General features: G+C 44.0%; 1 protein-coding gene across 3 annotated transcripts in view; it reads left to right on the top strand.

Moving 5' to 3' along the window:
- LOC124797910 overlaps nucleotides 1-15743 on the top strand; it is a 200598-nt gene that overhangs the window by 79822 nt on the left and 105033 nt on the right. The gene's annotated exons all lie outside the window — the stretch shown is intronic.

The raw sequence follows: 15743 nt of genomic DNA, 5'->3' as shown, positions 1-15743 counted from the left end.
AAGTGCGCAAACAGCTCCAATTACTTTCTCATTTGATGTACTTTCTCATTGTCGACTTAGATAGTCTATTTACCTGATTATAGACTGAATTACTTTCTACCGCCTAGGCATCGTGTCTACGCCGCTAGTGGGATAACACAGTTCATCTCCCGACTGTTGGCTGTGGTACGATACATCGAAGCACTCTGCCCCGTATGCTTTATCTCCAAGCGCTGCTTGTTTGCTTCACCGCTCTGAACACCGGTGAAAACTGGTTGTCGCCTTACCTGTACGATTTCTGACACTATGTACTCCAAACACTCAAGTAGACTAATATAAAAAAGAAAGATAATTGAAGCTGTGGGAAGTTACTGATCTGTGACTGAATGTACTCATAAGCCACATAGTTTCGCTGCTATTCAGTTTTACCCCAAAGCAGTTTTCACCAGAACTGCTCACCACGCTATTTGATTTGCTTGTTGTCTGGAACCTTTTGAAATAGAAATATACATCAAAGGTTACAAACAGTATCCGGAGACGCAGTGCCTAGAAACTAAGGGTTTAGTTAATAGTACAGAAAAATGCTTTACTCTTGGAGACAGAGAAAGATTAACGTCTGTAATTTACAGAGTGAAAGCCAATGGCGTATTCCAGAGTAGATTGTAATCTCCCCCCTCCTTCCTTCTGCCATCTATTGTGCATATTAAACAATGCTCAGTCCAAGTAATTTATAAGAAAAGTCTTTTATGAAGATTTGAGACGAGCGGGGATTACAATAAACTTTCAAGTTTAGTTAGTTTGTCATGTTAAGATGACTCCAGCTCTTCTTGTCTAAGGGTCTGATTCTGGAAGCTGAAAATCTAACATCAGGTCCTCACGGTTGCTTTGAACTAATAAAACTGGAAGTTTGTTGTTGCAGAATTCGTTTAAGGTAAATATATTTTCCACTGATTTTGGTGCGTCATTCAGTATTTCGATTTTTCACATTATCAAAGCCGAAATTACATTGTTCGCACCTCTTATACAAAAATACGTCCGCTCACATCAGAGGCAAGCTTACGACTCCCACACTCTGCGGAAATACCAACATTCCAAAGGGTTTACAATTTTTCTTAGCAAATGAATTCATACTAGTTTTCGTTACATTATAAATTTCGATTATTATTTCATAAATGAATCCAGAAATAAAAATAGTAAACAGTACAGGATTGCGTAATTAATAATAGAAATTTTAAGTGTGCAAATAATTCATAATTTCACATGTTTCTAAAAAAAAATTTAACTGTACATTCAGAACTAATACTTATCAATTTTAACATCGAAACTAAAATATTTTATAAAGTAATTCCTGTTCATAAATTTTAGCTTGAATTATAACATACTGCGTATAAAATTATATGAAAGTTTTCAGAAAAGCAATTGAGATAATACTGACCTGTCCAAAATTCGAAAAAAGATCAATGCTGGTATCGACAACTACTGTTGAGGAAAAGTAATGCTAGAGGAGCATGTCCCGTTACAAGACGCACGATATGATTGTGCTTAAATTTCCAAAATGTAGTAAATAAATGTAAGCAGCTTTTCGCTCGTGGAAAATCTGCAGTTTTTTGTTGCTTTCTCTACTTTTGAAATACGTAGAATAAGTTAAGAATGTGACATGAGGAAGAGAAAGAGGCATTTATATGAAATTATTGCAGGGTAAACTTCTGGGCTTATCTTTAGTGTTTACTTCTCCTAATATTTATCGACGCTTCATCCACCGAAGTTACATGTCGAACACAATCGTCTCAAATTATGAGTTACTTCTGTATCCATATATGAATCATGAAATACGCAGAGACTTCAGAATGTAGGTTACACATGTCGTCCAAGGCTAAGACCGTGACGCAACAAGAGTGACGCATTGTCAGAAGAGAGTAAATGTTCCGGCTTTCCTGCAGGAACAGCTCTGCGGCGGTACAGATAACAGGTGTATGAGAATGTGAGATTGGAATGACGCGGCAAATGGAAACATAGGATAGTGCTGAAAAAGGCGGGACATAAGATTCTTGGGAGCAAATCGTCTAAACTACACACAAACTCCCCGTCGACTTCTGGCGGCATATGGGCCAAATGCAGTGTCGCGTCCAGCGGTCGTGAAATGGCACTAATTATTTGAACGAGACCGCAAGGACGTGCGTGATGCTAATGGGCAAATCCAGATCGTGGTGAACCATCTAGTGATTCTCTAACAATGAGGGCGTCGCCATAGAGATTGTCGAATGACTCCTTGACCAAGGAGCGAAGATATATTGTCAAGGAATTTAGGAATTGCATAGTAACTGGCGCGTTACATGTTTGTAGAGACTAAATGGTAGTTAAGGAGTGGCTTCAATATAATTATTCCTATCCAGTAACACTAATCGATACAAAAAATTTAACAACTCGATTCTGTAGGTAATGTCTATCGATAGTTAATTTTGCTCTCACCCTGTAAGGCATAACAAAATAATGGTCTGAAATAGAAATTAGCTAATATCGAATATAAATTTAATTGCTAGGAGCCTTTTCCGTAGTTATTTGTATGGAGCGTAGCCTTGTGCGGAAATGAAACCCACACGATAATCAGATACGACCAGAACAGAGTAGAAGGTTTTCAAATATGGTGTTACAGAAGGATGCTGAAGAATAAATGGATAGATCGAATAACTAATGGTGAGGTACTGCACAGAATTGGGGAGGGGGGGGGGGGGGCGCAAATTTATGGCACAGCTTCACTAAAAGAGGAATCGATTAGTAGTACACGCATCAAAAAAAGTTTCATATCACCTCGGTTCCGAGAGGGCCAGACCTTCTACAGAAAATTGGAATAGAGATAAACATAAACATCATTTTCCGCCCTTTTTATTGCTCATGAAAACCACACATTGCATGTTGTACCACCATTCAGAAGGACATTCAGAGGTGGTGGCCCATATTGCTGTACACACCAGTACCTCTATTACCCAGTAGCACATGCTCTTTCATTGATGAATGGCTGTATTCGTCATGGCATACCATCCACAAGTTCATCAAGGCAGTGTTGGTCCAGATTGTCCCTTTCCTCAACGGCGATTCGGCGTAGATCCCTTAGAGTGGTTGGTGGGTCACGTCGTCCATAAACAGCCCTTTTCAATCGATCCAAGGCATGTTGGATAAAGTTCATGTCTGGAGAACATGCTGGCCACTCTAGTTGAGCAGTGTCGTTATCCTGAAAGAAGTCATTCACAAGATGTGCACGATTGGGGTGCGAACTGTCGTCCATGAAGACGAATGCCTCGCCAATATGCTGCCGATATGGTTGCACTATCGGTCGGAGGATGGCATTTACGTATCATACAGCCGTTACGGCGCCTTCCATGGCCACCAGCGGCGTACGTCGGCCCCCACATAATGCCACCCCAAAATAGTAGGGAACCTCCACCTTGCTGCAGTCGCTGGACAGTGTGCGTAATTCGTTGAGCCTGACCGGGTTGTCGCCAAACACGCGACACACATTAATGAAGGGAACGTGATGCCAATCCTGAGCGGTCCATTCGGCATGTTGTAGGGCCCGTCTGTACCGTGCTGCATGGTGTCGTGGTTGCAAAGATGGACCTCGCCATGTATGCCGGGAGTGAAGTTATGCATCATGCAGCCTATTGCGCACAGTTTGAATCGCAACACGACGTCCTGTGGCTGCACGAAAAACATTATTCAACATGGTGGCGTTGCTGTCAGGGTTCCTCCGAGCTACAGTCCGTAGGTAGCGGTTATCCACTGCAGTAGTAGATGTTGTGCGGCCTGAGCGACGCATGTCATCGACAGTTCCTATCTCTCTGTATCTCCTCCACGTCGGAACAGCATGACTTTGGTTCAATCCGAGACGCCTGGACACTTCCTTTGGTGAGAGCCCTTCCTGGCAAAAAGTAACAATGCGGATGCGATCGAACCGCGGTATTGACCGACTGGGCATGGTTGAACTACAGACAACACAAGCCGTGTGCCTCCTCCCTGGTGGAATGACTGGAACTGATCGGCTGTCGGACTCCCTCCGTCTAATAGACGCTGCTAATGCATGGTTGTTTACGTCATTGGGCGCGTTTATTAACATCTCTGAACAGTCAAAGGGACTGTGTCTGTGATATCCACAGTCAACGTCTATCTTCAGGAGTTTGGGGGACCGGGGTGATGCAAAACCTTTTTTTGATGTGTGTACATACCATGAAGCATCAAGGAATCGTCGGTATGGTAACGGCACTGAGTGTGTATGGACGAGGGGAGCACGGCCGACTATAGTAAGCAGGTTCAAATGAGTGTTGGTTTTAATTGCTTTGCAGAGCTGATGAGGCCTCCTCAGACTAGCGTAGAGAGTCTTTGGACTGAAGACAACAACAGCAACACGTACCTTGTTCATTCTGCTCTTCAGTCGTGCCGACTGGCACCGGAAGGTCTGACGGAATTTCCAGTCACGTGACATAACGAAGTGTTCCATTCGCCGTGGCGACGAACGCGGTCTCCCTTATCCATAAACTGTGTCCGATTAGATGCCCATGTGTGCACGTCAGTGTGAAACATCCCAGTATATTGATGAACCGAGGACAGCAATCGGCATCAGACGAGGGACGGGTTTCCACATTATCTGAAACGATTCTCTGACGGATCGATGACTTAGGGACAAGATATACACCTACATCTCTAATCAGCTAGACATCTTACGATATGTGGCGGAGGGAGCTTTTGGTATCTCCTGTAGTATGCTGATGCGCTTTCCAGTTTTTTTTGACGGCAGTGCTCGTCAACATTAAGTTATTGATCGCCTTGCTAAAATATACTCACCTGCTGTGTCAATGTGTCTTCCGAAATCGAATGGTGTTTGTTTTATCTGAGAGTCCAGTGAATGACGTACTGCAGACAGTGGAGCTGCGACCACGACTGTTGCTGACCTTATTGCTCATCACGCCAAGTGGCCAATTTGTCTGTAGCCCATCGAGAATTTCGCTGGATATGTGCCGCGTCAAATAAGTACGAAGGAACGTCTGTTTGCGGTGATACCGTGCCGTATTTCTACGCTATTTTATTGGCGCAGAAATGTCGTATCATGCCTCGCGTCGTAGAGATAAGTATTACAAATCACCTGCCACATTATATTCCTCTGTATTATTCCATATCTGAAAGTATATACCTGTATACGTGATATCAGGCTGAAAGAAATGCTTATCATTACATAATGAGTGCTATCTCATCCGATACTCTCGTTTTCACCGATTCACTTGGACGCACCCGATAAGAATGGGCTACAAGGAAGTAATACTGTAATTTACGTTAGCTATGTTTCCTAAAAGAGAAAGCAAGTTCCAAAACATTTATTGTAGGCCGAAACAGCATTTTGCCACTGAACGATGAAGACAAGATCCCGAATTCATGGGTAAGATGAAAACGTTTGTGAAATTCTTTATCAGCGTAATATTAATACTGTTTCTTGAAGGCTGAATGTTGACACTAAAACACCAGGTGCTCATTTTGAACATCCCCGACAACAGTATCCGACTGTATCACTATCGTAAGAGCACACATACGGAAACCAGGCAGATTAAATCCCACTTTGAAGTATATTTTTGTATTTGTTTAGATGTGTCATATTTGCAGCCGATGAAGGGCCACGCATTTTAAGGGGCACTCTGTATAACACCAATACGTAAAGAGCAGAACAGTAGCTGATAACCTCAGGGATTCTACACGCCATTATAAATTAAAGTACCATTAGCTAAAAAAATGTTTTGTCGGGGAGATATTTAGCAGCCACCAGCAAAATGTTCAATCTGTCAAGTGTTGCTACTTAACGCTTAATTTTGTCAGAGAGCTCTTTGCAGTTACTACTTAATTCTTACTATTAACAGTGGTTAATGGATTATGGGGGTCGTATCTTCCGATCATGCGTAAGTTGTTTGGAGTTATTCACTCTCACAAATTTCAGATTTGTTGATCAATTGCATTATAGGAAACAAGCATCGTACTGTGCTCCACTGTAGAGTACAGTATTAGCTACCGATATCAGCAGATCGCTGCATCAGATAACAGGAGCTAACAGCAATCGAGCGTTCCCTGGACTGCAACTAGTCAATTACCGGATGCACCTTCCTCCACAGGAAGTGCATGTCAGTATAGAGCTTCAGCTTATACCTACTCTAGATGTGAGCCTACAGGTGTCAAACCAGACTGGAAGTGAAAAATGGAAAACTTATATTAGTATCTACATTTCTTGAGAACTGTCAAGGTAAACCAAATTTCCACAATCGTAGCTGCGTTTCAGCAATATAATACATTAGATATCCTGGATGCTATCTATATGTAGCTTCTCGTAGGGGTTACTGCAAACGACGCATTTCAGTATACCACGCATAAGCGCTATCTGAAGTGACCAATTAAGGAAAATCTGTTGTAGTCAATATTGACATCTGAAGCAATCGTTTGTATGAAAAATGGATTTTCACTTTGCAGCAGAGTGTGAGCTGATTTGCGTCTTCCTGGTAAATTAAAACTGTGTGCTGTACCGGGACTCGACTCTGGTACCTTTGTGTTACGCGGGCAAGTGCTCTACCGACTGAGCTAGCCAAGGACAACTCTATACCCCCACATCCTTTACTTCCACGTGTAATTTTTCTCGTACCTTCCACAGTTGCAGTAATTTTCTTGCATTTCGTGCGCGACTACCACTCATGGAAGAAAAGAAGTCTGAAAGCTAGGAGACGAGGTACTGGCGGAAGTAAAGCTATGACGGCAGGTCGTGGTCTTGCCTACATAGCTCAGTCAGTTGAGCACTTACGCGCGAAAATCAAAGGTCTCAGATTCGAGTCCGGGCCTGGCATACAGTTTTTACCTCTCAGAAAGTTTCGATCTAGTGTAGCTCAGTATTGCGGCATACAGTGAATAATCCTATACGAGAAGGCTAATGATCGTGGAAGGGCAGCAGTTTGACTCCAGGCGGTCAAAGTGTCAGCATCAGTGTGCCTATGATGTCAGTGACAAAAAGGTGTGACGTTGCGACTGAAGATCGGTGCTGTTAACTAGAACAATAGCTATGTCCGTCTATTGTAGAGGTCGTAAACAGCCTTTATAGCAGAAGTCCTAAATTCCTGCAAAATTCCGTTAGTCCTCTATTTCAGGCACCCTAGTTGCACAACAGCTGTTTTATGAGGACTCCCCAGTGCCACGTACGCTCGGAATGTCACTCGGTGGATTCTGCTGACTCCCAGAAAGGGCACTGCCAAATTACTTCAGTGTATGAGTCGACATTATCTCGGTGCTGTCGACTTAGTGGGGTGATTTTGTTGAACGCAGTAGACCACGACAGAGTTCCCAGGTGAATCCTCTCTTCATTGTAGCGAGCCGTTCCTGTTACCAACTGGTCTAGAGAGAAAGAGGAAGTGGTTTATCTGTCCAAAAAGTATCGTAAGCTCTATTAAAAATTACGGTCCGTGCGGCTAGATTATAAATGCAACTGTTTTGCTACTGTGCAGCGACTGTGGTAGCAGCATAATGGTATTCTACCAATATATTTGAGGGAAATCTGTTCCTTGGGACGGTTGGCTCTTTTAATATCATCCTCAAACGCACATTCTCGAAAAACTAGATACTACAGACAGACACCATCTCGCAAATAGTGGCCCCCTATGTTCTCCGGACCTGTGGATGCGTAGAATTCTATATGAAGACACTACATCAATCTCCCTTGGGACTTTGATAATTCATTGAAGGAGATATGAGAACGCTGATGTATTGCCGGTAGGCTTCTCTCTTGCGATCTTCGGCCGACGTTTGTTCACCGATTTTCCAGACGTTTCGCTAGCACGAGTGGCTGGCATTGTCAAAGGTTTTGTCCTCTACCAGCAATGAAGAGTAAACCTTTGACAATGCCAACCGCAAGTGCTGGCGAAACGTCCGGAAAATCGTTGAACAAATGTCGACCGAAGATACTGGGACAGAAGCCAACCGATTATACGTCAATAAGTGGTCACGACGGCCTGAATGGTGCTTTTGAGACTTGTTCAGAATTACTGTACGGCTTTATTCAGGTGTAACAAATGCAGATGATGCGCCTCTGAAGGCCTATTCCTTATTCACCACCACCAGCAGCATCGCCGCCGGCCGGTGTGGCCGTGCGGTTCTAGGCGCTTCAGTCTGGAACCGCGTGACCGCTACGGTCGCAGGTTCGAATCCTGCCTCGGGCATGGATGTGTGCGATGTCCTTAGGTTAGTTAGGCTTAAGTAGTTCTAAGTTCTAGGGGACTGATGACCACAGATGTTAAGTCCCCCGGGTTCCCGGGTTCGATTCCCGGCGGGGTCGGGGATTTTCTCTGCCTCGTGATGGCTGGGTGTTGTGTGATGTCCTTAGTTTAGTTAGGATTAAGTAGTTCTAAGTTCTAGGGGACTGATGAGCATAGATGTTAAGTCCCATAGTGCTCAGAGCCATTTTGTTAAGTCCCGTAGTGCTCAGAGCCATTTGAACCATTTGAGCCAGCACCGCCATCACACATATTGCCATGAGTGGAGATGCCTTTCTTCTTTTTGTAGTTGATGTTTTCCGTTGTGGTCAATTCCTGATGTGTCATATCACTGAAGTAGTCATATTGTTTACACGTTTATATTGTCGCAGCAAAACCAGAACAGCACTTTGGTGTAGTGGTTATAATACTAAACTGTTGCATGGAAGGTCGTGCGTTCAAAACTCACCTGGACTGCATGGTTTTCATTTCTGTATTCAGTTCGAGTACATTCTAGAAGTATCCACAGATGTCAAGAATCATTGTACTGGAATGTCCTGTAGCCGTATATATACTGTATGTGTTCTGGCCGGAGGCAGTTAGCTCGGCGCTCTTGTATGTGCAAGTGCTGAATAAACCTTCGTTAAGTGAAGTTAGTGTTCGTCATTCATTTAATTACACCTTCTTCTAGCTGACAATATGGTGTTTCGATTCTTCAGTAGACTTATCACAAACGTCTATAATTTGCCATTGTTGCTTAAGAATTGACAAGACGTGTACATAGATTCGGAAGGCACAAATTTTGAGATCACGTGTATTTGAATGTGTTGCCAACACATACAAGACGAGAACATTGTCATTTGCAGCTGTAAACATACAAACCTTGTGTTGCGAATGAAATAATAAAAAACGAAATGACAGTACATATTAAAACTGCAGTCACGTGACAAAAATCATGGGATGCCTCCTAATATTGTGTCGGACCTTCCTTTGCCCGGCGTAGTGCAGCAACCAGAGTCGTTAGAAGTCCCTTGGGGAAATATTAAGCCATGTTGTACCTGTAGCCGTCCATAATTGCGGGAGTGTTGCCGGTGTAAGATTTTGTGCACGAACTCACCTCTCGATTGCTATCCATAAATGGTCGAAGGGATTCATGTCGGGCGATCTGGGTCGCCAAATCATTCGCTCGGATTGTTCAGAATGTTCTTCAAACCAGTCGCATTGTCCTCCATAAAAATGTCATCGTTGTTTGGGAACATGATGTCCATGAATGGCCCGAACATAACCATTTCCAGTAAATGATCGGCTTATGTAGACACAGCCCACAACATTATGGAGCCACCACGAACCTTCACAGTCCCTTGTTGACAGTTTGGGTGAAAGGCTTCGTGAGGTCTGCCCCCACACTCAACCATCAGCTCTGCCCATTGCAGTCGGGACTCATCTGAGGAGGCCACGGCCTTCCAGTCGTCTAGCGTCCAACCGATATGGTCACGAGCCCAGGAGAGGCGTTGTCGGCGATATCGTGCAAAGGCACTCGCGTCGGTCGTCTGCTGTCATAACCTATTAATGTCAAATTTCGTCGTACTTTCCTAACTCATACGTTCATTGTATGTCCCATATTGATTTCTGCGGTTATTTTACGCATTGTTGCCTTTCTGTTAGCACTGACTACGAAAACAAAATAAAAAATGGCTCTGAGCACTATGGGACTTAACATCTGTGGTCATCAGTCCCCTAGAACTTAGAACTACTTAAACCTAACTAACCTAAGGACATCACACACATCCATGCCCGAGGCAGGATTCGAACCTGCGACCGTAGCAGTCACGCGGTTCCAGACTGAGCGCCTAGAACCGCTCGGCCACCGCGGCCGGCTACTACGAAAACGCTGGTGCTCTCAGTCAATAAGTGAATGCAGTCGGCCCTACGTTGTCCGTGGTGAGAGGTAATGCCTGAAATTCTGTACTTTCGGCACATTCTTGACACGGTCCATCTCATAATAGTGGTTTCCGAAATTGAGTGTACCATGCGTCTAGCTTCATCTACCATTCTGCGTTCAGATTTCAGTGATTCCCGTCGTGCAACCAAAATCACGTCGGAAACCTGAGTACAAATGACAGCTCCGCCAATCCACTGCTCTTTTACATCTTGTATACGCGATGTTACGGCCACCTATATATGTGCATACCGCTGTCCCATGACTCTAGTCACCTCAGCGTATTAGTGTTAACCTTAGAACTAAAAGTCAGATTGGTCTGCTGCGGTAATGTCTAATCAGTCCTTGCCCTACACTTAAGTTCATACGTTGTCAGTAGACATCTACAGTGAAGTTCGGATGTACTTGAAATGAAAATATACTTCTCAGAATCCGAGGCGTGGCTGTGGTAGTAAGGCAGACGGTAGAAATGGACAATTCCCCGCCACATCTTCCCAGTTGGGGTTCTCTTTGTCTGAGTCTTATTTTCCTGGTAGCCGGAGGAGAATTTCGAAAATTCTTCACCGACTCCGCTTGTTCTGGGTAGTGGGAAATGGGATTGCAACTAAATAACAAATGACTTCTGGATGTGACTCATACAAATACAGATAAGGCGAAACTTCTTTGGTAATGAAACACAGTTTTAATAATAACAATGTATTAGGATTACTAGTTACTGTTATTGTTGTTCTCACAACTGTTGTTGTTGTTGAGGTCTCCAGTCCTGAGACTGGTTTGATGCAGCTCTCCATGCTACTCTATCCTGTGCAAGCTTCATCTCCCAGTACCTACTGCAACCTGCATCCTTCTGAATCTGCTTAGTGTATTGATCTCTTGTTCTCCCTCTACGATTTTTACCCTCCACACTGCCCTCCAATACTAAACTGGTGATCCCTTGATGCCTTAGAACATGTCCTACCAACCGATCCCTTCTTCTAGTCAAGTTGTGCCACAAACTTCTCTTCTCCCCAATCCTATTCAACACTTCCTCCTAAGTTATGTGATCTACCCATCTAATCTTCAGCATTCTTCTGTAGCACCACTTTTCGAAAGCTTCTATTCTCTTCTTGTCCAAAATATTTATCGTCCATGTTTCACTTCCATACATGGCTGCACTCCATACAAATACTTTCAGAAACGACTTCCTGACACTTAAATCTATACTCGATGTTAACAAATTTCTATTCTTCAGAAATGCTTTCCTTGCCATTGCCAGTCTACGTTTTATATCCTCTCTACTTCGACCATCATCAGTTATTTTGCTCCCCAAATAGCAAAACTCCTTTACTACTTTAAGTGTCTCAGTTCCTAATCTAATCTAATTCCCTTAGCATCACCTGACTTAATTCGGCTACATTCCATTATCCTCGTTTTGTTTTTGTTGATGTTGTTCATCTTATATACTCCTTTCAAGACACTGTCCATTCCATTCAACTTCTCTTCCAAGTCCTTTGCTGTCTCTGACAGAATTACAATGTCATCGGCGAACCTCAAAGTTTTTATTTCTTCTCCATGGATTTTAATACCTACTCCGAATTTTTCTTTTGTTTCCTTCACTGCTTGCTCAATATACAGATTGAATAACATAGGGGAGAGGCTACAACCCTGTCTCACTCCCTTTCCAACCACTGCTTTCCTTTCATGTCCCTCGACTCTTATAACTGCCATCTGGTTTCTGTACAAATTGTAAATAGCCTTTCGCTCCCTGCATTTTACCCCTGCCACCTTCAGAATTTGAAAGAGAGTATTCCAGTCAACATTGTCAAAAACTTTCTCTAAGCCTACAAATGCTAGAAACGTAGGTTTGCCTTTCCTTAATCTAGCTTCTAAGATAAGTCGTAGGGTCAGTATTGCTCACGTGTTCCGATATTTCTACGGAATGCAAACTGATCTTCCCCGAGGTCGGCTTCTACATTCAAAAAATGGTTCAAATGGCTCTGAGCACTTAACATCTGAGGTCATCAGTCCCCCAGAACTTAGAACTACTTAAACCTAACTAACCTAAGGATATCACACACACATCCATGCCCGAAACGGAATTCGAACCTGCGGTCGCACGGTTCCAGACCGAAGCGCCTAGAACCGCTCGGCCACAACGGCCGGCACAACTAACATTAACAGACAGTAAGTTTATATAAGTTGAGTCTTCTGGGCACGTTCCGAAAATCACGAATAGCTCTGTCATAACGGAGATAGTGGCATGCAAAAAGGACCTCAGTTTTATCACTACGTGTGTAGACGGTCCATAATGTGCGGTTTGGTAGCGACCTCCACTTATGCGAAGCACAGGGTCGCCATCCGCCCCTAGTCGTTTTTCTTTCATGTTCCATATCCTAGATGACGCTCTCGAAGAGATCTCAAAGATATATTCGCTTCGACACGTATTCCGGCCCTGTTTTATGGGAGCTGTATGCAAGGAACAAACACAGTGAATGCTTGAGTCCCAGTGCACCACAGATATCAGTATGCACAAACAACTGATATAGTATCCTCATCGCGTCTGCAAGTTCCTCTCCGCATACGTGGATTTTACAATTTTTTAGATCATTTGACTTGTTCGATACGTCACAACTCTGACGGGAGGCTACGCCAGGTCTGAATTATTTTAGTTTGCATAATGATTATTCGTAGATTTTTTTTCAGCATCGCTTGATTCCGACAATGAATTGTTACGTGAAAAATTCCGAAATGTGATACGTTTCGGAGTCCATGTTAAAGTGTAGGTCTGTAAGATGAAGCCTCATGAAATGATCTACATTGTTTTTGGCAGCTTTTGATAATTACACTAAAGATTTCATACCAAAACAGGTAATGGGTGCAGGTAAAGCTGTTGAAACTAAACGGTAAGGACGGGGGCATGCTTTTCCTCTATCAACTTGAAACGACAAAGCAATTATAATTGTGGGTATTTGTAAATAGAGGACAGGCTTTTACCTGCAAAGTATTTACTACCGCGGATACCTAAATGCTCCAGACCTCTAACGATATGAGGTGGTTCATAGTCCTGCCTAAGTTGTTGCCGTGCGCTCTCAAAGGACGAGCGCATGACCAATTCGTTTCACTTCGGCATCTCAAAGAATGATAAGGGAAATTTAACATAGGAACAAGCGTGCAAAGGAAAAATATCAAACGTCTAGAGCACAGCGCTGTATGAAAGGCGAACAATAGGAAAAACGGAAAAGTAGGACTGAAAACATGTGAAATGCGCTGTGAGGCGTTACTGAATAAGCGAGTAAAGAAGTCTGTGGCAAATCCTTTCTAAAGGAACAGGCAAGTTAGTGGAACATGTGCGAGGGTTGCCCGTAAATAATCTTCCTGTCGGTCGCGAAATGGAAACCAAAGTGAAAATGAGAATTATTTCATTCGCAACAATTAGCTACGCCATCTAGCTATTTCTCTACGTATTAGCCGCTCCGACTTAGACATATGTCGTAGCTTTCTACCAACTTCCCAACACCCTCGTCATAGAAGGCAGTCGCCTATCCTTTCTATCCATTCTCTGTTTGCCTGTAGCTCGTTGTCCGTGGCAAAATGCTGTCTTCATAGTCAGCTGTTCAAGTGAGTACAGGTGGAAAATAGTATGTAGCCATTTCCGGGTTGTGTGATGGGTGATGAAACACTTCCCATCGACACACTCTACAGAAGCGTCCTCATTACCCCTGCAGTGTTCGAGCGAGGATTGCCGTGAAGAAGAAACTGCGTGATAGTTACTTTATGTGGGGTTGCATGAAATCAGACGAAATCTCTCACAGGCATCCATACTTGGCGGGAGACATTTTCTAGGTACCTTTACGAGCTCACTGTGCGCCCAGAACTGCAGAGTGCAATGTGACGCGATCGACGGGCATCCTAGAGACAGTGCAAAGATTCATCGGATTTTTACTGTGGTTTTCATTTCGCTTCTGATCAGAACTTATGCTTCTTTTTGCACACACCTCATACAACAGCTTTCTATCTTGCGATGGGAAAGAAAGTTCGTAAACGTCAGGCAAAGAATACGTAGAAGATGGTCTATCTCTTGTGCCTTTATCCCGCGGTTTCGCAGGGTCGGCATCGTTAGTATCGGATTTGGCAGCGTGAATGTTAATGAGTGGCTGGATGCTGTTCCTGTCACCACCCCGTACCCCCGGGACGGAATTAGTATACACCAGCTGTCTGCGTGTAGTGTAATCCATGAAGAGTGTGAACGTGTTCAGATGTCTGCGAGTCGTGTAACTGAGGCGGGACGTGGGGCCAAGCCCGGTATTCACCGAGTAAAAACCACATCCAGGCTGGCCGGCACACGGGCCCCAGTCGTTAAACCGTCGGGCGGATTCGATCCGGGGCCGGCGCGCTTACCAGAGTCCAGGAAGCAGCGCATTAGCGCTCTCGGCTAACCTGGCGGGACAATACGTAGAACAGATGATTTAGGGTAATGAGTTTAAGAAGTAAGCAATACGCATTTAATTGTTCAACCGGAACATTGTGACCACTGCCTACGGCGAGACTGAGTGCATCGTGGTGCCGTTGCAGGTACGTGACATGGCATGGGAAGTATACAGTGTGTTTCAAAGTCTTTTCGTCAAACCTGTAGGGGTGATAGATCAAGTAATGGGGAACAACTTACTTTAGTTAGAGATAATATGTTCACTGACACTTCCAGTGACGTTAGGTGTCCTTTAATACTCGCAGGTCCTGGGACGACGACATTTCACTAAACTACCAGGGTTTACTAACGAGGTGTGCTGCATACTATCTACCCCAGTAAACTGATAGTGATTTTCAACAAGGATACCTTAAGAATGCAGAGCAGATGATTATAGGAAACACGTTGCATACACACGTCACAGAGTGTATATGCCCTGCCGCCTCACAGGCATAAGCAATACAAAGTGACGCCTAACGTCGCTGGGAAGCGTCAACGAACATTTTACCTCTCACAAAAGTTGTTCCCCCATGACTTGATCTATCACTGCTATAAGTTTGATGCAAAGATTTTTAAACACCCTGCGGAACGGCTGGGAAATCATTCTAGCGACGATACGGGCCGCAAATGGGGAAACCGTAAACAAAATTAACTTTGGAAAAGGGCAGATTATTATAATCTGGCAAGTGGGAAAGATGATCTCGGAAACTGCGAAGTTGGTCGGTTTTTCGCGTGCTGTTGTCTTAGTGTCTATGGAAAGTGGTTGGTGGATGGTGGAACCACGAGTAGGCGACAAGGTGTTGGACATCTGCGCCTCACCACAGAGCTTGCGTACTCTGTAAATCAGTATAGGTGACAGCTGTGACAATGGTGGAGCAGGCACAAGTATTTCGAAGCATTCAGCGCGCAGTGCTGAACAAGGGGCTCTTCAGCAGGTGTCCTACATGTTCCCATATTGACCCAGCGACATCTTCAATTATGATTGCAGTGGACGCGGGATCAAGTAAAGCGGACCGTGAATCAATGAAAGCGCGTCGTCTGATTGGATGAATTGCATTTCTTGGTACACTGGGACGATGGACGTGTCCGGATACGCCCAACCACCGCTCGAAACACTGCG

Source organism: Schistocerca piceifrons, chromosome 5 (genome assembly GCF_021461385.2).
Source record: "Schistocerca piceifrons isolate TAMUIC-IGC-003096 chromosome 5, iqSchPice1.1, whole genome shotgun sequence".
In the NCBI taxonomy this organism is placed as follows: domain Eukaryota; kingdom Metazoa; phylum Arthropoda; class Insecta; order Orthoptera; family Acrididae; genus Schistocerca; species Schistocerca piceifrons.
The sequence above is the reverse complement of the archived record's forward strand: the minus strand, read 5'-3'. Positions and strand labels throughout refer to the sequence as shown.